Source organism: Ambystoma mexicanum (genome assembly GCF_040938575.1).
Source record: "Ambystoma mexicanum isolate Mex_15411 chromosome 12 unlocalized genomic scaffold, UKY_AmexF1_1 Mex_chr12_unloc.2, whole genome shotgun sequence".
Lineage (NCBI taxonomy): Eukaryota > Metazoa > Chordata > Amphibia > Caudata > Ambystomatidae > Ambystoma > Ambystoma mexicanum.
In genome coordinates, this window is record NW_027182323.1 from 351,625 (window position 1) to 375,037 (window position 23,413).

A 23,413-nucleotide genomic window follows, 5' to 3' on the forward strand; every position below is an offset into this window, starting at 1 on the left:
GTTTGCGACATCCATCTCAATGTTGCTGTTTTCCCTTGGAATCTTCCTTGGTTGTGAACATGGATAGGTACATGAGGCATTGTGCTCTTGCTGCTGGTATTTCAGTTGCTATGAACATTCTGGAGGCACTCATGGCATAGGGGATTAGTGAGCAGACATAACAGCTCTCCCCAGTAGTTTCCTTGCCTACTTTGGTCATGTGTTTACACCGCATGTTATTAGACGCTCGAGCAGTGTCAGTAAGATTTAGGTCCACCCCCTCATGTCTGTGTCAGCACTGCGCTTGGTGGTCCACCTGCTGGGGTTAGGGTAATGTTAGTAGAGGATACAGCAGTTTCACTAGACACAAGCGATATTCGGCAAAAGATAAATGCAAGGACCCCACTTGGGAATAAAAGACATGCCAAGATAAGCATATTTTAAACTATTTATCCCATTTATCTGTGCTGCTGGATCCTTGTGCAGCTTGAAGATATCAGTTGCCCACCTGAAATGTGCAAATACTGTGCGTTAATAGATAAGTGTTGAATTAGTTTTAAGCACCGTGGATCATATAGTCAAACATCGCATATATAAAAAGTTGTTCCCACACATTTCTAATTCTAGGTTCTCTGAGTACTGCGAGGACAGATGAGTTTCCTCGTTCAAGTTGTGGGTAAGCTTGGGCCAGATATGCTATAAAAACGTAATAGTACACACTAGGAGGACATGCTCAAAATCTGTTGGACCTTCTAATGAAGTGCACATATTTGCCTTGGAACCTATCAGTTTGTGAATCATTGTGCAGCATGAACAATTATGTAATAAAACAGGCACACTTTCTTGACGAATGTATGTAGAAAGAAAAATAACAAATAGAGAGTGTATCATCACTCTGGATGTGTAGGAAGTCATTACCCTTACTCTGCTGCATGTGATCAAGTAACAATTGGGTTTGTAAGGAAGGCATGGTATCAAAGTAAGACAGACACAAGTGATCACCATTCTAAGGTGTTTATTAGTAGAATTGGTGAGATAAACGCCTAATCTAAACCTAAGTCTAAGATAGGAGCAAGCTATGACTATCAAATATGAATAATACCATCCTAGTGGAGTCTAGTCAAATAAAAAAGACCTATACTAAGAAAACCTATTGCCATCCCTTAACGCTATGCTACAAAATAGTGTGGGATAGTGTTCACAACAAAAGAAAGAAGTTTTCACAAAATGATAAGTCAGGATGTCATGGCCGGGGTCTCTCTTCCCCACTTTTTTAGCACGGGACAAGACGGGACTCTTGAGCACAGCACACTCTTGGGCTTTTCCAGCAAGAGGTTACAGTTTAATATCAGGGCCTTCTGTGTCCAAGTCTCTTTCATGCAAAGTCTCTTGCTTCAGAGGGCCCGATGTATCATAAACAACAAAACAAAAGTTACTTCTCTTTATCTTCACAATGGGTGACTAATCTTCACCCTTGGATCCCCCTCAGCCGGGCTCTGATCCTTCTCTTAATCTTCAGCCTCCTTCAGTCAGACTCGGACCAACCACTCACTGTTGACACCCCTCAGTTGGGTTCATGCTTGTCGTCACAATGTAGTTGACTTAGCTTCTTCACAGAGTGGGATCCAGTTCTCTATGTGTTTCTCTTAATGCCCCTAAGTCGGGTTCACTACCGCCTTTCAATCATCTCTTCATTTGTAATATACAAAAGTCTCAATGTATTTTTAAACAATCTCACAATGTTCAAGTAAAGTGCCCCTCATCTGGGCTCAGACCTTTCAGAGCCCTTTAAACAGAGACTTCCGAAGGGTGATCACGTCTCGCTGGGTCACTCTGTTAGTCTATCGCAAATGCGGGCTTCACAAATAACACTGTTCGCACGGGGTTCCCTTCAGCCAGGCACAAACTGTCTGTTTCAAAACTCCCTCAGTCGGGTTCACAATTTCATAATCGTTCAAACTTCTACAATGTGTCGAGGACCTTCGATTGTACAAGGGGTTTGGCTTCACCCTTGTATGACCACCTTGATACATCACGCTGGCCTTCCCTATGGCCTCTTGGTACTTGTTGTTTCATCACTTTTCTACTTCACATTCTCTTTATTCAGGAGAGGGGTAATAGTTGGAGACCTTCCGACGAGCGCCCACATGGCGCCGGGTCTCTCTATCTCTGGTACCATGTTTGTTCACAACAAAGACCTAGACCTATTTATCTTCTTAATATTGCAACTGCAACCTTGAGCCTAACACAGTCCTGTCCACTATCAGGTTCTTCTGGCTCACCGGCTGTGCTGAACTCGTTGGTGTTTCTCTTGCCGCTGGAGTCAAGGCTGGTACCACAATGGCACCCGCATCTCCTCGCCCTGGCTATCTGTGCTCGAGGGTTCCATGTACCGTTGACAACCATCACACCATTCGCCAGCTGCGATTCCCGGTTTTATGTTTCCTTTGTCAGCGGATTTGTGGGTCTGGGTTGACTGAACTCATGGTAGTGGGTTCCGAGGGTATCTTAGCTAAAATCGACCCAGCTTATGAACATTTTCATTTGGGGAACGTTCAAATACCCACCCTCCCTAAAGTAAAAATACTGGGTGTGATACTGGATCAGTCGCTAAACATGAAGGCCTACGTGGGTAGTATGGTCGCATCTGCTTCCTACTACATTAGATTGCTGGTTCATCTGAGGCCTTTTATCTCCCAACAGAACGCAGAGTCGATTGCTCGAGCCATTGTGGGTGCGAAATTGGACTACTGTTGTAGCCTGCTGGCAGGGACCAGTAAAGTCACCATTAGCAGACTTCAGATAGTCCAGAATGGAGCGGTAAGAGTCATAGCTGTTCTCTCACGTCGTTCCCATGTCTCTGAAGCTTGTCGAGCATTGCATTGGGTCCCTGTAGAGAAAGGCATCTCCTTCAGACTTTTGGTCATCACCTTTAAATGCCATATGGGAAGTATATTTACAAAGGTATATTGGGCAAAAACCCTCTCTTAGAAACCTGCGCTCTAATAACCAAAATCTCCTCTACCAGCCTAGATCCAAAACTAAGAACGCGCAATTGGGTGCCTTTTTCTGTGCAGCCCCTAGGCTCTGGAACGCCCTGCCAACTCACCTGAGAAATTCATCGTCATTGAGCACTTTTAAAAAAGGGCTTAAAAAGTTCCTTTTTAATTAAATCTCCAGTCTCTCTATCTCATCCTTCTGCTTACATCAACTTCCGGAACAGCTTGTTCGTGTTCTCTGTTATGTTAGTCTTGTCCACGCCCTCACACCTACGGGTCTGTGGCTGCGCAATACAAATGTAATAAAGTAAAAGTAAAAAGTAAAGAAAAGAGCAAGGGCAACTCCCTCCTTGACGTCCTGTCAGGTCTCGCCGCCTTTCTCTTCCGTTTGAATTGCCATCCTGGAATAGCTGTTTCCTGCTCAGAGTGTGTTTTCACGCTCTGCCTTTTATCCCTATGGGGAAAGGGAAGGGAAGTTGGGTGTGTGTAATTCTCAGCAATTGCCCGACTCTGCCTGACACTTGTGTTGGGCAATTTCAGGTATATAGCTCTTGTGTTAGTCCATCGTCTTACGTGGTAGCCGGTCTGTTAGAAAGTGTTTGTGTCAGGAAAGTGGGGGGGGGGGGGGTTGAGTTTTTAGATGTCCTACTGGGTAGGATGGGAAAAAGGTGTCATAAGGAAGGGGGTACCGCGTCTCCCCTTTCGGCGTCCCACTTCCATTCCCCGATTAATCTATACCCATGTGAGCCTCCCGCACTGGGAACTGGATCCAATAGCGATGGCCGTTTTCTGGCCACCTGGATGACAAATCCTCAGGGATTAGTTCAGGATTCTCACATACCCTTCCCCTATGCGAGGTAGATATGCCTGTTCTTTGTCCAGGTTACACGTTGTTAAGACCTGGGAGAGACCAGGGATGAGAGATGTCCAAGAGCTCTCGCATATTCCATTGATTTGTTGTGGCCGGTGTTGGTAGAGGTGTAATGACCTTACTAGTTTCTCCACAGTAGCCTTTGAATGGGTTCTTAATGGATGTTTCAGTTTTTTCCAGTCCCATATAGGAGAGTTTTGGAAGTAGTATTCTGCTTGCCAACAACTCTGGGGTAGAAAATCTCCAAATGGAGGTGGAGTTCCCTGTAGGAGGGAAATCCCGCCCCAGAATAACTTCTTCGGGGACTCCAGGAATGATGGTGGACGATATTTCACCTGATTTGCCCCAGATATTAATGTGTACAGTTATTTTGGGGTACACCTCATTGTCCCTGTGTACACATGTAACCCTAACTAGGGCAGCATTTTTCAGGTCCTTTGTTGTAACTAAATCAACCCGTACAGCAGTTTGCTTAGTAACTGAATCAATTAAGGGCCTTACTTGCCTCCCATTTACCCAGGTCTTTTCGTATGTAAAGTCAGTAGAATATTGACATAAACAGATTTTGGAGGTCTCTAGCTCCTCTTCGGGTTCTTCCCATTCTTCACCTTTTAAACAGCTTATTTTCTTAGGTTCGTCCCTTAGATTCTTTGGACAGTGCCTAGCTACATGTCCTGTTTCTCTATAAGAAAAACAGACAGGAGGAGGTGGTCTACTTCCTTTTATGTCCTCCCTACTGCTCTTATCTTTGGTTTTAGTATCAGTTCTTCTGATTTCTACCATGTCTCGTGGCATCCCTTCTTTAATTATATACAACCCCCCTTCCTTGAGGTTGAGGTTGGTGGATAGGCTTATGATACTTCCGTTCCTCCCAAAGATGGGCTGAGTGGGATTGTTTAGCTGTATCTGAGTGGTTTTGTGCAGTCTCAATGGCCGTGGCTAAGTTAGGGTGATTTAACTGTAGAATGCCTTTCTGCAAAAAAAGGGGGTAAGGAATTAGTGAATTGTTCTAGGGTTAACATCTCCATCAGTTCGTCTAAGGATTTGTTATTAATCCACAGGGCCACAGTGTTTTTGACATGTTCACCCATTTCTAAGGCGGTTTGTCATGGGTTTAATCTAATGACCCTTAACTTTTGCCTATAAAAATTGATGGTTTGACCCACTCTTTTTAACAGTCCCTCTTTGATGGATAGAAAGGTGGCACCCTGTGCAAGATTAAGTAGTTGATGCAAGGTTTTTAGTTATTTCATCAAAGGGGACAAATAACATCTTTTGAGGTTCTCTTCACATCCTAGTTGTTCAGCTAGTTTTTCGAAGTTCAAGAAAACATTTCCTAAATCTTCACCTTCAAAGTATGTTTGAAGTACCCGCTGTGCTAGTACGGGTCTCGCTTGCAATTCAATCAATTTAGTCAAATGTTCTTACTGAGACACCTCTCTCATACATACATAGGTGCATTTACAAAGACAACCCCTCTCATGCACGCATATGTACATACAGTCTTTCACACATGCATACATAGAGACTAAAAGGCTTCTTTCCCCTTACCTTTTCCTCTCCAGAGTCAACATGAAACCTCCTCCTCGGCTGCTCTCCAGGCCTTCCGGTTCTTGTGCTTCACGCAGACAGGTACCAGGAGGCAGGAAAACGTCCTGGCCTCTGACATGAGTGGCCGCAGAGGGGGCCCTACTGCTCAGCTGTTGAGAATGACTGATCTGTAAATGCCCACAGAGGGCTGCTGAGTCGGCATTTACAGATTGTGGGTGAGCCTTACACACCTACCCTGTCTAAGCCCCTTGCAAGGTCACCAGTCCTGCTTTCTTTCTTTTAAGTGTGGGACTTGTATTTTCTTACTTTCCATTTTTAATTTAGGAAAACTTAAAATCCCAGAATTCCAAGTAAAAAATATACTGCATGACTTTCTCAATCATGCTCATGGGATAAATCAGAGCTCTCCACCTGGGACCAGAAACCTTGCACTAGGAGTGGCAACTACACTGCATGTCTTTTTATACCACTGCAAATGCTGTTTCTGGATCTGGCCGTTGGTTTAATTTAGTGGCTGGGATAGGGAATCCAAACCCCACAGACCAAATTGTGTTACTCTGGGGAAATTCATCATATTTGCACGCGCCTCACTTCCTTAACTGTCAAAATTTGGAAAACATAGAAACAAACAAAGTGGCAACTGGCCAATATATAAACAACTGGATATTACATTTGGATACAATGAAGATCATAAAGAAACAAACAAGGAGTGATTCTGTGAAGAGCAAATGCACAGTAAACAGTAGACACGATTTTTGTGTTTCGTAACTTGAAAGATGACCATTTACGACATGCCTATGAGTTTCTGTATTGTAGTGGTTTTCACGTTCGCTTTACATGCGAAAGGTCCCCGGGCCGCAACAGTTCTAGTCATGTGTCTTTTCTTCGTTTTAACAATGTCTTTCGTTTATCTTAAAATAGAACTGTATTCCGTGAAAAGACACGCTGTTTTCTTTGATTTAAGAAGGAATGTAATTATATTAAAATTCAGTAAAAAAGACTTTGTTAAAGGGATGTTATGGTTAAGTTGCACTAATAAAAACCTATGAAATTCAGTAAAAAAAAACGTTGTTAAAATGACATTATGGTTACAAGTAAAATCGAAAAAACCCTGAAATTCACCAGTTATGGTAAGCTAAGCAACCATAACTCGCGCCACCACCGTGCCCTGCTAAGACTAACACCCAGGACATCAATAATGACATCACAAATATCATTGATAACATCACTGATGACATCACATGTATAGCCCCTTCTTTTTGTTCACTGCCATATCTAGGCCAGGTGGGTTTCTTTACTGACAGTCAGAAACTTAACTTTCAAAAGGTATTACATTTATAGATACGTGGCACCTTACATTTTGAAATGATACACTGGATTTTAAAAGAAAACGTTAACATGTTAGAATTTGTAAAGTAGTTTAATTTCACAAGAAACAGTCAGAGACCATCGGACTAATCCCTTTCTATGGGCGTCATTGAAAATGTTAATGGTGAGGCACACGTTGTTCTTTTCCCATATACAAAGAGTGCGTTTTTGTTAAAGCACCCACTTTGTTTGCACAGTGATTTCCAAGACGTCGCCATGACCTTCGGCCTACACCACCATAAAAGATGTTATGTTACTCCTAATGGCCAGTTCAGCGTATGGACAAAGGGGGTCTGGGCGATCATCCCACAAAATTGTGATTGACAGGCAGCCGGTCACAAGCAGTTGCATCTGGCGTCCAAAGAAGCCATCACTCGGCATGTGGAATCCATGGCACGCACAGTACAGCAGGATGTAGCTGTGTCAATACCCAAACTTTATCAAACAATTTCAAAAAAGACAAAAAGAATGTGGAAAGTAGTACACAAATCGAAGTGGTTATACATGACATTTTAAGGAAATATTAGCGTTGACCATGGGTAAATATAGTGACAGCCTACAAACGCTGAGAATCTGCACTCGCCTTAAGGTTAAAAAAAAATCACAACTACACAGAAAGATGGTAATTCAGTTACGAGGCCAAAATGAATGGGCATCTAAGAAAAAATTACATCTCGTGAGTTTAAAAAAGACCAAAAGAACGTGCAAAGTGATACACAAATCGATGTGGCAAACATAACATTTCAAAGAAGAAATATTAACGCTCAAAAAGGGTCAGTCTAGTCACAGCCTGCAAACGCGGAGAATCTGCACTCTGTTATTGGTAAAAAATGGCAAATGCACAGAAAGATAATACGTCAGTTATATTATCAAAATTAGTGTTTCGGTAATAAAAAATTAAAACGCGGTTCGGTGTAGAGTCGTCAAAATTAAACTTACAAGATGTTTACTGCCTCCATTGTTTTTGGCTAAGTCAGACAGCAATGTATTTGCACCAAAGAATCTTCATGAACTGATATGTCATGCGCCTTACAAAAGTTTTTAAAACATAACCTTATGAAATGGTATTTTAAACAAGCTTTCATTCCTTGCATTCTTTCTGAAGTTTCCCTTTCGCTCAAGGTCAAAAACAATTGCCCCTTATGGATTCACTCGGATCCGTGGGCCTACTAAGCTTGCAACCATAAAACCAAAGCAAGTGACCTTCACTCAGAAGGCAAATACATTCTTACTTTGCAACAACATATGAGAAGCCAATCATGAGAACCGCTACTCCCATACACTTGCAGAACCGCTGTTTCCATCAAACAGTGCAGGTGGCGGCCTCAGATTTCAAACTGTAGGACGCCAGTCTGACTGCAATATTATTCTAAATACATTGTTACACAGATGCAGTAATTGGTCGCCGTACATTGAGCACCAACTTCCACTTTACCGTATGACTTTGGTGACAAGAAAACAGCACTTTTTGACTTCCTGCTGCCATATCCCATCCCAGCCTCATTAAAGCTCACCTTCAGAAACAGTATTTCATAAGTCTAACAAGTGCAATGGTGTCTTGTTTTGTATGTGTTACCGGCGATGTCCGCATACACCAAAACATGAACAAAAGATGGCAGGCGCAGCAAAGAAATCTGACGCACTTCACACTGTTCCACAACCAATCAGTGAAAGCGCCATATGTCCGCGGACATGACTCTACGGATTAGCCAATCGATTTCTTGTCTGCGGAGCGAACAGGGAAGTGAGACCACGGAGCGGACATAGATATCACTAACCGTTTGCAACATACTTTTTGGTCTTTGTAAGTAGAACTACTGGACGGATTGTCACCAAATGTACAAAAGCACGCTTTCGGGACCATGCTCCTGCCCCTGCTGCAAATTTTGTGAAAATCCGTCCAGCAGTTTCGCCTGTAGGTGTGCGCAAAGTTTTTGGCCCCATTCAGTTTAAGGGAAAAGAATACATTTTGGGACCCCCCCTATAACTTTTTCCCCACTGGACCAAACATCCCCTAACTCTGCAAAAAAATTCAGAGTGGGCCATATACTTTTTTTGTAAATTCTGGTGAGGATTCGTAAAGGGGGAGCGTAGTTATAAGCCGCCCAAAAAGTGCTCTTCCTATGGAAACAGCAACTTAACCATAACTACACAGCCACTTACGTGGCTGTGTAATACAATTGTGATGCGATGATCCCGATATTTATATTTTAACGAGTCAGTAGAAATGTTGCAAATGCTACATCGGAGCACGACTGCATGCGATAACAGTGTTGATCAAGTAGCCAAAGCATCTTGAAAAAATGCTTTCTTCCCTTTGTACGTTGAATTGTGCACATGCAAATAATAAAATGCATTAACATTTTATTATTTTCATATTCTTAAGCAGCCCTTTAGTAAGAATTGAAACTGACCTAGGGCAAAAAGCTTAGTTTTAGAACACATTTTTGTCTTTTCCTAGAATACTAGAACGTACACCCTGTCCATTGGCACATACGTGATTTGTGTGTGGTCATGAAAGAACAATAAACAGCAGCGCCAGTAATGTAGTGGTATCATGCAAGATTCCATTCTTGCGACCCGGGTTTGATTCCCGGCTGGCGCATCATCATTTTTGAAAAATATATTTTATTTTTATTTGGACTTCTAAGTTTCCTTCTCCCTAACATAACTTCTGTAATGGTACTGAATGAAGTGTACTAATTTCAGTTCAGGTGAACTTTGAATTAGTAAGTCAAAAAGAGCAAAGTCCCTGGGACAGAGAAAGTGTTTCTTTTTCTAGAGCTACTATTTAAGCTGCCTTGGAGTGGACAGTGTTCACAAAAACATATGTATATTTTATGGAGTGATAGGCGGTGTAATCAGATGAAGGGGGCCATTGGTATTTAGTCAATGCAGGTTAGTGAGGAAACTGCTGCCATTAAAGCTACAATTAGCTGCATTTTACTAATTTAATAGCTTTTGTAGAGGTTGATGTGCCCTGAGGTTCAGTTCACCACATGCTGCAGTGTTCTTGTTCCCTCAACCAGGTACGGCGTCAAGGCCTTTCGGCCATTTCAGTTGCAGTGGCCCCTGTGGCACCGGGGGACCCTAGCAGCTGACCTGTGCTGGCAGGCGCAACACGCATGTTACTGGCTGCCTTTGGAGGCCCCTCAGGACGTCACCTGCCTCTTGCAGTATCCAGCAACGTTCATGTCTCAGTGGTGACACTCTGGTCTTCTAAACAAGACTGCTCTGAGCAGCACAGGTTTGGTAGTCCTGGTACTGCATTTAGAGGCTGGAGTCTAGCATGAAGCACAATATAGGAAACGAATTTAATTTGTTTTTATCCTCTTGTTGCCTTTTTACTATGTTTGCCTAACATTAGCACCATTAGAGGAAATGTCATCTGGCAAGTGTGTAGACGCCTTGGTTTTATTGACCTACGTAATTCACGTGTGGCCATGATAAGGGGGCTGCACAACTGCACCTGTAGCTTAGTGGTATCATGCAAGTTTCCCATTCTTGTGAGCCAGGTTCAGTTCCCGGCTGGTGCATCATAATTTGTAAAAATGAGACTGGAATATATTTTATTTTCATTTAGGCACCTAACTTTCCTACTCACTAACACGACTTCTGTAATGGGACTGAACGAAGTGCACTCATTTTCTGAAGCTGAAAGTTCAGGTGAACTTTCAATTAGAAACTTGTTGATGCGAATTACAGGTATGCAAGGGGTCTTGGGTATTGCTCCCGAGGGCCCAACAACCCTCTCCCCAAAATACCGGAGGACCCAGCCAATGGCAAGTTAGAAACGTTGTTTATTAGAATAACTGACATTGATTATACAAGACAATCACGATTCTCCAGCACATCTCAATTTTTCAAAATGCGTTTCCCAGTTTTGAAGCCACATGCCGTCATCACCTGGGCCATCCCCCAGAAACCCATACCTGTTTCTAATAATGTGCTGAGAGTAGTAACATCTATGGCAAGACCATATAGAGGTTATTCTTCTGGCCCTCGAATGTCAGGTGGCTGACCTGCCCCGTCCCCACAAAACTATCTGTTGCATTGTTGCAGGGATGTGGACTTACGATTTGCCCTTGCCCTTTGCCATCCATCCCTGGATTTCTGTCTCTTGATTGGCTGGATCTGGTCTCCCCAGACCTTGGACCCAGTTTGGTTCCCAGCCCTCTGTGCACATCTTCAAGGTGATGTGATATGACTATGTGTCCCAATTGTATCTGGTAGTAGACCACCTTTGACTATGAGTGTGCGATCCCTGCTGAAACATTTGTTTCATTTCGCGTATGGGTTGCTGAGAACGGCTCGTCTTCCCACCACGGGTGAATGCCCATCGTCTAGATCGTTTGCATCACATGATGGTTGACCACAAAGTGGAGCTCTGTGGGTCTGCATTTATGAGGATTTATTCCATTTTCCTGCAGCTGGCCCTTTGCCGTCTGGAGCTCCGAAGTGCTTGTTTTATCTCTGTCCTTGGCTGTGAGCTTGGCCTTCTGGCTTGGTGCAGCCTGAGCTTGCTCACCTTGTCTAGTGTATTGTAGCCCGAGGCCTTCAGTAATTTTCCTTAGACCTATAATGTGATTTCTACATGCTTATGCTGTGCTATATTTCCTATAGGTTAGTCGTGCATGGTCCTACCAGGCTCCATATATACTCCTGTATTCCCATAGAGTTAATTGCCATAAGCATCTACAAGCTTGCTCAGGATCTCTTGTTGTCTTGTGTTTCTGCGTTACTGCATTTGTCTAATGAGAAAAAATAAATGTTTTGACAGTATGTACATGTATCCGTCCTTTATCTACAGAACTGTGTAAGCATGTTCTTCGTGTATGCGAGTGTGTGTTTGTGTATGCTGTGTAGGGATGCAAGTCTGCTTCATGACTAACGCTGCTATGTCGTGGTGTCACTAGTGATGTCAGCACAGTGGCTTCTTGGTACTTAATTGATGCAGTCCTTTACAGTGTTTGAATACATGATCTCTGTTGGGTTCTCTGAATCTGGAAGGATATGCAATGGATATGGTTGGTATGGCTGTCTGAAGGGATACCTCGCTGCATACTTGTCATTCAGTGGTGCACTTGGGGATCATCCAATAAATTAGTGACTCCGAGCATTCTTGATTCTTCGGCCTGTCATGCTCATTGATTTGAGGAGGAGCATTCCTCAGACCCTCTCTTCAGTCCCCCCTCTGGTCGACCGGTCAACCACTCCTCCATAGCTTGTCACCTTCGTTCTTGGTAGCCATATTTTCATCACTCCTCTTGGGTGTCCATAGCAGTTTGCATGATCATAAAAACTCCAGGTCAAATAACAGCATTATCCTTCTGGGTTGCAACATGCCCACTTTTCCCATACATCTTTTTGTTGAATAGATTGTCGAACATTACCGTCTCAGTAGGGGACAGTGGACATTCCCTTATTCTTGGTCTCAGGTTATCTCTTTCTTCCATTATCTTGTCCTTTCCTTCTCCAATTTTCACATCCATTATCACCTTCATCCCTATCGATTTCTCTCTGGTTTTGCAGCATTGAGTAATGCAGTTCTTTCACTCTACACATTCTATTCACTGGGATGCCGCGGTATGCAAGAAATGTGTCTCCTGGGTAAATTGTAATTCATGGGTGATTTGGGATGGGTCAGTACCACCTAACTTCTTAGCGAAGGTCATGTCATGGAATCTTAAGATGATCCAGTCTCATCTTCTTACTCTCTCTTCGTCGCAATCCAGGGAAGTTGGCCAGATTCATACTAACAAATTTGCAGCAACCATTGCCCAGCTGAAACGCACAAAGACACGTGAACTTAAAGGTGTCTTTTCCACCGTGCCATCTCCATTCCATAATTGTGTGACTAAAAAACGTATTATATCAAGATATAAAACAAATCTTTTAAATATTCGTTTTGCTAGGCATCTTGTTGAGAACCAAAATATGGTGCAGTTTTTGTGCAAACATAACACCAGGGACATGTGGGCCATAATGCGAAATCCTACTTCCCCCGTGACTCCCCGTCTTGTATCTGTTATTAATGCAGCCACTTGATATAACCACTTTAATAGCAAATATACTTTACCTGCGCAAAACACATTTTCTGGCACGCCGATAACAACTATTAGTATTCCTTCACAATGCCCATGGCGTTTGGAGGATATAGTATGGGCCATTGATAAACTAACATTTTCTAAATCAGCTGCCCCTGACGGCTTACCTCCCTGTGTCATTAAAGACAACCCCACCTTTTGGGCAACATTTTTGCTCACACGTTTCCTGATTATCTTTCAATCTAGAACCATTCCTCCTTTGTGGCTTTCTGCAATTATTATTCCTGTGTATAAAAAGGGTCCTATGAATGATCCTGAGAACTTTAGGCCGATAGCCTTAATTGATCTATCAATTTTGTTAAATCTAATATTTTGGTGTTTACTGCCAAAAAAACATGTAGCTTTAAAGGGCACGTTGCCTCCAACCTCATTCCTGTTTCTAGTGGAATGAACTATCTGGGCTATTTTTTTTATCTAATTCCAACTCCTTAGCTAAGTGGCAAGCATTTTTGAACACTAAAGTCTTGCACCTTATTGCCCAGATGAAATACATTTTCCATCGTCGTCGTAAATTCTCGCTACAGCCGCTTATTGATTTCTATCAATAAGGTTGAAGCCATAATTTTGTATTGCTTGGACATCTGTCTTTTGGAAATAGGTCAAATCCTGAATAAAATACAGGAGAAAATAAGGTCCTTGGTTTGCCCATGTATCTCCCCAATTCCATTCTTATACATGAACTGGGTTTGTACTCTGTAGCTATCAAATTTGCCTGGAGCCTGTTAACCAACTTTACCAAGATGTCTTTTCCACCTGTTAATTCCCTGTACGAAGACCTTCATGCAATGCTTGTCAAATCCTGTCCTGTTTCGAATGTACACTTTCATACACGCATGAAGAATATCTTGGACTCCCTGAATATGGAGACCCACGGTCTTCTCATGCGACCTGCCTTAGTTAAAAAGAGATTCTTTTTAAATGCATGCGCTGCCACATCAGATGCAATAGCTGAGTATTCCTCTTTCGAAGAATATGCTAAGTTTAGACATGCACATGACCAACGCATACCCTACATTACATGCTTTCCTCGCAACAAAGATAGAAATGTCTATATGAGGTCTAGACTAGACTTGCTACACACGGTCATCAAACTAAAAATTGGAATACAAACCTCGCTGTCCAACCAGAAGGTGTTTGTCGCTTCTGTGCTGGCCCGGATGCACTTGAAACACTAAAACCTCTTGTTTTGTTCTGTCCATATTTTGAACAGCAGAGAATGCTCTTTTAGGTGCTTAGAGCACGGATAGATCAATTAACTCTCGTAATCTCACTTGGATGAGATGCATGTGGGGACACAGCCATGCTATCATTTTCACCACAGTCCGTATGGTAGCTTATATTGAAGCACTACTGATGGAAAAAGAATGAAATCGCAAAGTCAACAGTGTTCTTTGTAAGCGCCTAATGGATGAATCCTACCTGCGCTAATCCAAAGGTTGATTGCACAGCAATGAGTATGCCCTCATTTGTAATTTGTGTACGATGTTATGCTTGAGTCGTCTTGACTCATGGCCTTCATAAGACAGCTGCGATGTATTCAACTCAAAGGACATGGTCATGATTGACGTTTTTCTAACCTCTTTTACAGTAAGAATGTTTGCAAGCTATTGAGAAATATGTGTATTTGATGATATCCTTTCAGTGACTTAGCATCCATACATGTTATTTTGTATTAACAATTTAGAATTAAGTAGTTTATGCATGTGCTATATTTTACCACACATGTTCTTTTTTAGCTCAGGTGTGGGTTTTTAATTTTAATGTTTGGGTTATTTTTAAACCTGTCTTATTGTGGTTCATATCTCCTGTTTTTCAGGGAGACTCGTTTTATTTTTAGTCTCTCTTTTCATTCCTGTAGATTGGTTGGCTACACATTTTCTTTTTTTCCCTGCTTTTATAATGTTTGTTGGTGTCTGGTCAAGATGTTAAGTGTGACATATTCTTTTTACTTGAAACCTTTTCTTCTTTCTTTGTTCCCTTTTCCATTGTCTTGATTTGTCATTCGATATAATACTTTGTGATTCTTGTATTGTGAAATTTGTAAAGGTACTTGTGTACCAAAAACAAATAAAAGATAAAGAAAAATACATTTCTTTATCACACATAGTCCCACTAGTACTAATATTAGTGCCCCTAGTAACACTTTCAGTCTATCTGCCAGCCATCATGGCATGCACGACCACAGGTATGCTATCTAGCTTGGATCTTTTCCGCTCCCCTTTGCTTATTCCTCCATTTTGGCATGCATCTCTGAACGCTGTGTCACTGCTTCCGTCAGTGTGCCATTCTCTTCAACATTGGCAGGTGAGAATGTGCAACAGGAACTCCCAATTTTTGCACAAACTCCTCCTTCCATCACTGTAAGGAGGTATAGGACATGTCTGTTTTGGAGTTTCATCAACCTTACTGCTCAGAGCTCTTCTTTTATTGCGTTGAAACCTTTCACTGTAGAGTTTGTCAGCATTAGCTCACACCTGATTATTTGCAGCCATTTTGCATTTGTATATCTCTGAACTGCTGGAAACATTGAAGCAAAAAAATATTCTGTCCTGCTGAATAACCCATGTTCAGGTGGCACACCATCTAAGGATGCTTCTGGCTCTAATGAGAAATAGTTCTCTCCACTCTACTCATGCCCACAGACAATTTCTTTCTTCCCTTTTCTTCTAATCCCACCAAACTTTTCTTTCTCATGTTAGTTTCCATCTTCGGGAAGTCATCTATCTTTGTCCTTCTGGGACACTACCAGTGATGGCTTATTGATGTGTAGCAATGAGCAAACTCCTCCCCATTTTGGTGGGAGCTTCTCGTATGCCTTTAATTTTATTTTTATTTTATTTTATTTATTTATATTGCGCCGGTAGCTCGCAAGCTTCGGGGCGCAGAGACAGAAACACGAGAAACAAGAGACGGATAGCCTACACGAAGCACAAGACAGATAAGATATAGAACTGGGCCAGAAGTAGTTATGTGTTTTACTCAAAGATGTAAGTTTTCAATTGTTTACGGAAGCGTTGGTAGTTGGTTTCCATCCTTATCTGGCCCGGAAGGTTGTTCCAGAGGCCTGCTACGGTGACACGGAAGGATTTGCCCGCTCCGTTTTTGAGTCTGAAAGGGGCTGTCGTAATCAGTCCTTGTTCGGCTGATCTTAGCTCTCTGGAGGGCTTATATGGGATGATTTTACTTCTCATGTAAGCTGGAGCTTTGCCATATATACATCTGTGTGTGAGCATGAGCGACTTAAATTGGACTCTTTCTTCAATTTTTAACCAATGTAGTTCTTTCCTGGCTTCGCTAATGTGCTGGTTCCTAGGTATTTGTTTGATGAGTCTCACTGCATTATTATGCAGGACTTGGTAGCTGTGGTAACAGTTTTTGTTAGAACGCAGTATTAACGCGTTGCCGTAATCGAGACGAGATAGAATTGTGGCTCTTGCGATCGTGGTGCCGTTTTCCTCCGATAGGTAGGGTCTGATGGCTTTCAATAAGCGGAGGTGGTAGGAGCATGTTTTTTTCACATAGAGGGTTTGAGCCTCGGATCCCAGTGATGCTTCTAACATCATCCCCAAGGTTTTAACCTTGTTAAGGACTTTTATTGGAGTGTTTTTGATGGTAAAGGCGTTATATGCGGGGTGGCGCTTGGATCTGACCAAATTGGAACCAAAGACCATGAGCTCGGTTTTATTGCCATTTAGACAAATCCAATTTTGGTCCATCCATTTCTCCACTGCTTTATACACTGTGTCGAGTTCTTTGTTGTCCTTTTGATGGTCTCCACTTAGTTCTATTACCAACTGAGTGTCATCAGCATAATTGGTAAAGAACGTGTTGATGTTATCAAGGACTATACATAGAAATCTGAGGTATATGTTGAACAGGAGTGGGGACATGCTAGCGCCCTGGGGGACTCCGCATGTGATTTCTTTTTCTATTGAAAATAGATTTCCCCAATGTACTCTAGATGTTCTATTTTGTAAGAAGGACATGATCCAGCTTATTGCTTCGTCTGAGCAGTTTCTTTTAGAGCTGACTTAAGTAAGTTGTGGTCTAGTAAGTCAAAAGCCAGGCTCAGATCTAAAAGTATTAACAGTCCAGCTTTTCCCTGATCAATAATGTTAAGCATCTTAGTCTGTAGATAAAGCATGGCTGTTTCTGTGCTATGTGCTGGTCGAAATCCTGACTGTTGATGATGGAGGAGATCAGAGCTTTCTACATGTTCCTGAAGTTGTGTGGTGGCAATTTTGTCAATGATTTTAAGTATAAAATTGCAGTTAGTTATGGGCCTTAAGTTGTTTAGGTCCCTTTGGTCTAGGTTAGGTTTTTTTGGAACCACACGCCCAGTAGTGGTCCATCAATACTGGAGTGCTGACCTTCATTGCTGGATGCTTTTCTGTGTACCGACATCCTATGTTATCTCCAACTCTTACAGCTCCTTCAGTCTTTTAGCACAATGCTGGTTTCTTCAGAGGTATTGTGGGCATCGGCCCAGCTTCATTGTCTACCCAGGTGAGCAATTTGGCACTTGCATCCCATTCTTTCAGGCACTTGTCCTTTTCTCAATGTACTGTGTTCACTGGTGATTGTACTAGGGTTTGTGCTTTTCTTCCTACTACTCGATCTTTCCATCCATCGTCTGCGTATGCTTCGCCATACACGAGAATCTGTGGTCTTTCCTAACATCCTAGTTCTCCTATTTTTTTCACCCCCCCCCTCTTCGTGCAGGGTAGTTCAGTGTTATTGTTTTTGGCTCGCCTTTCTGCGGGCCATCAGTTATGTATTGTATAACTTGGTATAACTGCCAGTAATTGTTCATCATGTGAAGAGTCTTTATGTAAAGGTCTTCATAGGGGAAGGTTGTTTGAGACCTCCATCTCAATGTTGCTGTTTTCCCTTGGAATCTTCCTTGGTTGTGAACATGGATAGGTACACGAGGCATTGTGCTCTTGTTGCTGGTATTTCAGTTGCTATGAACGTTCTGGAGGCACTCATGGCATAGAGGGTTAGTGAGCAGACCTAACAGATAACGTACCAGTAGTTTCCTTGCCTACTTTGGTCATGGGTTTACACCACATGTTATTAGACACTCGAGCAGTGTCAGTAAGATATAGGTCCACCCACCTCATGTCTGTGTGAGCACTGCGCTTACCCCTCCTTACCGTGCTGGCAGTGCTCTTCTGTCCACCTGACATGGTGGTCCACCTACTGGGGGTGGGGTAATCTTAGTAGAGGATACAGCAGTTTCACTAGACACAAACGATATTTGCCAAAAGATAAATGCAAGGACCCCACTTGACAAGACATGAAAAGATAAGCATATTTTAAATTATTTCTCCCATTTACCTGTGCTGCTTGAAGATATCAGTTGCCCACCTGAAATGTGCAAATACTCTGCGTTATTAGATAAGTGTTGAATTAGTTTTAAGCACCGTGGATCATATAGTCGGACATCGCATATATAAAAAGTTGTTCGCACACAGTTCTAATTCTAGGTTCTCTGAGTACTGCGAGGACAGATGGGATTCCTCGTTCAAGTTGTGGGTAAGCTTGGGCCAGATATGCTATAAAAACGTGATAGTACACACTAGGAGGACATGCTCAAAATCTGTTGGACCTTCTAATGAAGTGGACAAATTTGCCTTGGAACCTATCAGGTTGTGAATCATTGGGCAGCATGAACAATTAAGTTATAAAATAGGGGCACTTTCTCGACAAATGTAAGTAGAAAGAAAAATAACAAATAGACAGTGTATGGTCACTCTGGATGTGTAGGAAGTCCTTGCCCTTACTCTGCTGCACGTGATCGAGTAACCATTGGGTGCTTTAAGGAAGGCATGGTATCAAAGTAAAACAGACACAAGTGATCACCATTCTAAGGTATTTATTAGACTGTAAAATGGGTGAGATAAACGACTAATCTGAACCTAAGTCTAAGATAGGAGCAAGCTATGACCATCAAATATTAATAATACTATCCTGGTGGAGTCTAGTCAAATAAAAAGGACCTATACTAAGAAAACCTATTTCCATCCCTTACCGCTATGCTACAAAATATTGTGGGATAGTGTTCACAACAAAAGAAAGTAGTGTTCACAAAATGATAAGTCAGGATGTTATGGCCGGGGTCTCCCTTCCCAACATTTTTAGCACAGGACAAGGCGGGACTCTTGAACACAGCACACTCTTGGGCTTTTCCAGCAAGAGGTTACAGTTTAATATCAGGGCCTTCTGTGTCCAAGTCTCTTTCATGCAAAGTCTCTTGCTTCAGAGGGCCCGATGTATCATAAACAACAAACCAAAAGTTACTTCTCTTTATCTTCACAACGGGTGACTAATCTTCACCCTTGGATCCCCCTCAGCCGGACTCTGATCCTTCTCTTAATCGTCAGCCTCCTTCTGACGGACTCAGATCAACCACTCACTATTGACACCCCTCAGTTGGGTTCATACTTGTCGTCACAATGTAGTTGACTTAGCTTCTTCACAGAATGGGATTCACTTCTCTAAGCGTTTCTCAGAACGACCCTAAATCGGGTTCACTACCACCTTTCAATCATCTCTTCATTTGTAATATACAAAGGTCTCAATGTCTTTTTACACAATCTCACAATGTTCAAGTAAGTTGCCCCTCATCTGGGCTCAGACCTTTCAAAGCCCTTTATAGAGAGACGTCCGAAGGGTGATCACGTCTCGCTGGGTCACTCTGTTAGTCTATCGCAAATGCAGGCTTCACAAAAAACACTGTTCGCATGGGGTTCCTCTCAGCCAGGCACGAAACATCTGTTTCACAACTCCCTCAGTAGGGTTGACAATTTCATAATCGTTCAAACTTCTACAATGTGTCAAGGACTTTCGATTGTGCAAGGGGTTTGGCTTCACCTTTGTATGACCACCTTGACACCTCACAAAGGCCTTCCCTATTGTCTCTTGGTACTTGTTGTTTCCTCAATTTCGTACTTTCACATTCTCTTTATTCAGGAGAGGGGTACCAGCTGGAGACCTTCTGACGAGTGCCCACATGGCGGCGAGCCACTCTATCCCTGGTACCAAGTTTGTTCACAAAAAAAGACCTAGGTCTACTTATCTTCTTAATGTTGCAACTGCAACCTTGAGCCAAACACAGTCCCGTCCACTATCGGGTTCTTCTGGCTCACCGGCTGTGCTGAACTCGTTGGTGTTTCTTTTGCTGCTGGAGTCAAGGCTGGTACCACGATGGCACCTGCATCTCCTCGCCCTGGCTATCAGTGCTCGAGGGTTTCATGTAGCGTTGACAACCATCACACCATTCGCCAGCTGCGATTCCCGGTCTTATGTTTCCTTTGTCAGAGGATTTGACAGTCTGGGTTGAAAAGGGCAAGGGCTACTCCCTCCTTGATGTCCTTTCAGGTCTCGCCGCCTTTCTCTTCCATTTGAACTGCCATCCCGGATTAGGTGTTTCCTACTCAAAGTGGGCTTCCACGCTCTGCCTTTTATCCCTATGGGAAAAGGGAAGGGAAGTCAGGTGTGTGTAATTCTCAGCAATTGCCTGACTCTGCCTGACACTTGTGTTGGGAAATTTCAGGTATACAGCTCTTATGTTAGTCCATCGTCTTACATGGTAGCCAGTCTGTTAGAAAGTGTTTGTGTCAAGAAAGGGGCGGGGGTTGAGTTTTTAGATATCCTACTGGGTAGGATGGGAAAAAGGTGTCATAAGGAAGGGGGTACCGCATCTCCCCTTTCGGCGTCCCACTTCCACTCCCGAAAAATCCATACCCAGGTGATCCTCCTGCACTGGTCCACCCCAGGAACTGGATCCAATAGCGATGGCCGTGTCCTGCCCACCTGGATGACACATCCTCAGGGACTAGTGAGTGAGACACCTTCAGGATTCTCACATACCCTTCCCCTATGCGAGGTAGATATGCCTGTTCTTTGTCCAGGTTACACGTTGTTAAGACCTGGGAGAGACCCGGGATGAGAGATGTCCAAGAGCACTCGCATATTCCATTGAATTGTTGTGGCTGGTGTTGGTAGAGGTGTAATGATCTTACTAGTTTCTCCACAGTAGCCTATGAATGGGTTCTTAAGGGCTGTTTCAGGTTTTCCCAGTCCCATATTGGCGAGTTTTGGAAGTAGTAGTCTTCTTGCCAACAACTCTGGGATAGAAAATCTCCAAATGGAGGAGGAGTTTCCTGTAGGAGAGTTGAAAAGGTAGGGAAATCCCGCCCCAGAATAACTTCTTCGGGGAGTTCAGGAATGATGGTGGACAATATTTGACCGGATCCGTCCCAGATATTCATGTGTACAGTTAGTTTGGGGTACACCTCATTGTCCCTGTGTACACATTTAGCCCTAACTAGGGCCACATTTTTTGGGTCCTTTGCTGTAACTAAATCAACCCATACAGCAGTTTGCTTACTACCTGAATCAATTAAGGCCCTTACCTGCCTCCCATTCACCCAAGTCTTTTCGTATGTAAAGTCCGTAGAAAATTGACATAAACAGATATTAAAGGTCTCTAGCGCCTCTTCAGGTTCTTCCCATTCTTCAACTTTTAAACAGCTTATTTCCATAGATTCGTCCCTTAGATTCTTTGGACAGCGCCTAGCTACATGTCCTGTTTCTCTACAAGAAAAACAGATGGGAGGAGGTGGTCTACTTCCTTTTATTTGCCCCTACTGCTCTCGTCTTTGGTTTTAGTATCAGTTCTTCTGATTTATACCTTGCCTCGTGGCATCCCTTCTTTAATTCTATATAACATTCTATACAACCCCCCTTCCTTGATGTTGAGGTTGGTGGATAGGCTTATGATCCTTCCGTTCCTCCCAAAGATGAGCTGAGTGGTATTGTTTAGCTGCATCTGAGTGGTTTTGTGCAGTCTCAATGAGCGTGGCAAAGGTAGGGTGATTTAACTGTAGAATGTCTTCCTGCAAAAAAGGGTAACATCTCCATCAGTTCTTCTAAGGATTTGTTATTAATCCACATGGCCGCAGTGTTTTTGACATGTTCACCTATTTCTAAGGCGGTTTCTCCTGGGTTTAATCTAATGGCCCTCAACTTCTGCCGATAATAATTTCCCCACTCTTTTTAACAGTCCCTCCTTGATGGATAGAAATGTGGAACCCTGTGCAAGATTAAGTAGTTGATGCAAGGTTTTTAGTTCTCCGTTCAACAAAGGGGCCAATACGATCTTTTGAGGTTCTCTTCACATCGTAGTTGCTCAGCTAGTAGTTCGAAGATCAAGAAAACATTTCCTAAATCTTCACCTTCAAGATACGTTTGAAGTACCTGCTGTGCTAGTACGGGTCTCTGAGACACCCCTCTCATACATACATACGTGCATTTACACAGACAACCCCTCTCATGCACGCATATGTACATACAATCTTTCACACATGCATACACAGAGACTAAAAGGCTTTTTTCCCCTTAACTGTTCCTCTCCTGAGTCAACATGAAACTGCCTCCTCGGCTGCTCTTCGGGCCTTCCGGTTCTTGTGCTTCACGCAGACAGGTACCAGGAAGGCAGGAAAATGTCTTGGTTCCTGACATGTGCGGCTGCAGAGGGGGCCCTACTGCTCAGCTGTTGAGAGTGGCTTATCTTTAAATGGCCGCACAGGGCTGCTGAGTTGGTATTTACAGATTTTGGGTGGGCCTTACACACCTACCCTGTCTAAGCCCCTTGTGAGGTCACCAGTCCTGCTTTCTTTCTTTGAACTATGGGACTTGTATTTTCTTATTTCCCATTTTTAATGTAGGAAAACGTAAAATCCCAGAATTCCAAGAAAAAATTATATTGCATGACTTTCTCAATCATGGGAATGGGATACTGTTAAGATGGATTTCTGAACTCTGACCTGGTGGGCAGAGGTTCAGAAGTCCAGCCTAGTTTCTTGGAACAGGGTAACCTCTGGACACGCCATACCAATCAGGGTAGCTATGGCAGGCAGTCAAGACTAAGTCTCAGGAGGGGTGAGGGTGACTGAAGGACCTCAATGAGCACACAAAGCAAGGACACTTACAAATTACTCCAGACAGGTGTTATATCAAAAATATAGACACATTTATTACAGGGCCTTTGTAACATAGACCATAGCAAAAGAATCACAGTAACACCAAGTAAACCAACACATCACTATCAACACAATGTATATACAAGACCATTGGGGTCTAATGGGTTAAATGCATGAAATATGTTGACATCCTAGAGGGGAAGGAAACAGGCAGTGCATATAGTCTTTAGGCCCAGTTCGACATCAACAATACACCTAACTCAGAGGCAGTCCAGGCCCTAGGAAGAGAGGAGCCTTGTGCTCAATAGTACATACAATGCCAGTGCACGCGGTTGTGCCAATGGGCGGAATAGGGTCTCTTCAGGGGTATCTAGCAGCTCGGGAAGGTGGATGAGGCGATGCAGAACAAGTTCCCACTATTCAAGAAGGACCTCCACTTGAAGGCAGAGGCAGTTCGAGAGTTCGGGATTGAGTCGCTATTTCGCAATAGCAGTGGAAATGAGAGGGACCCCCAGGTGCCACTTGTGTGTAAAAATGTGCCCTATCGCT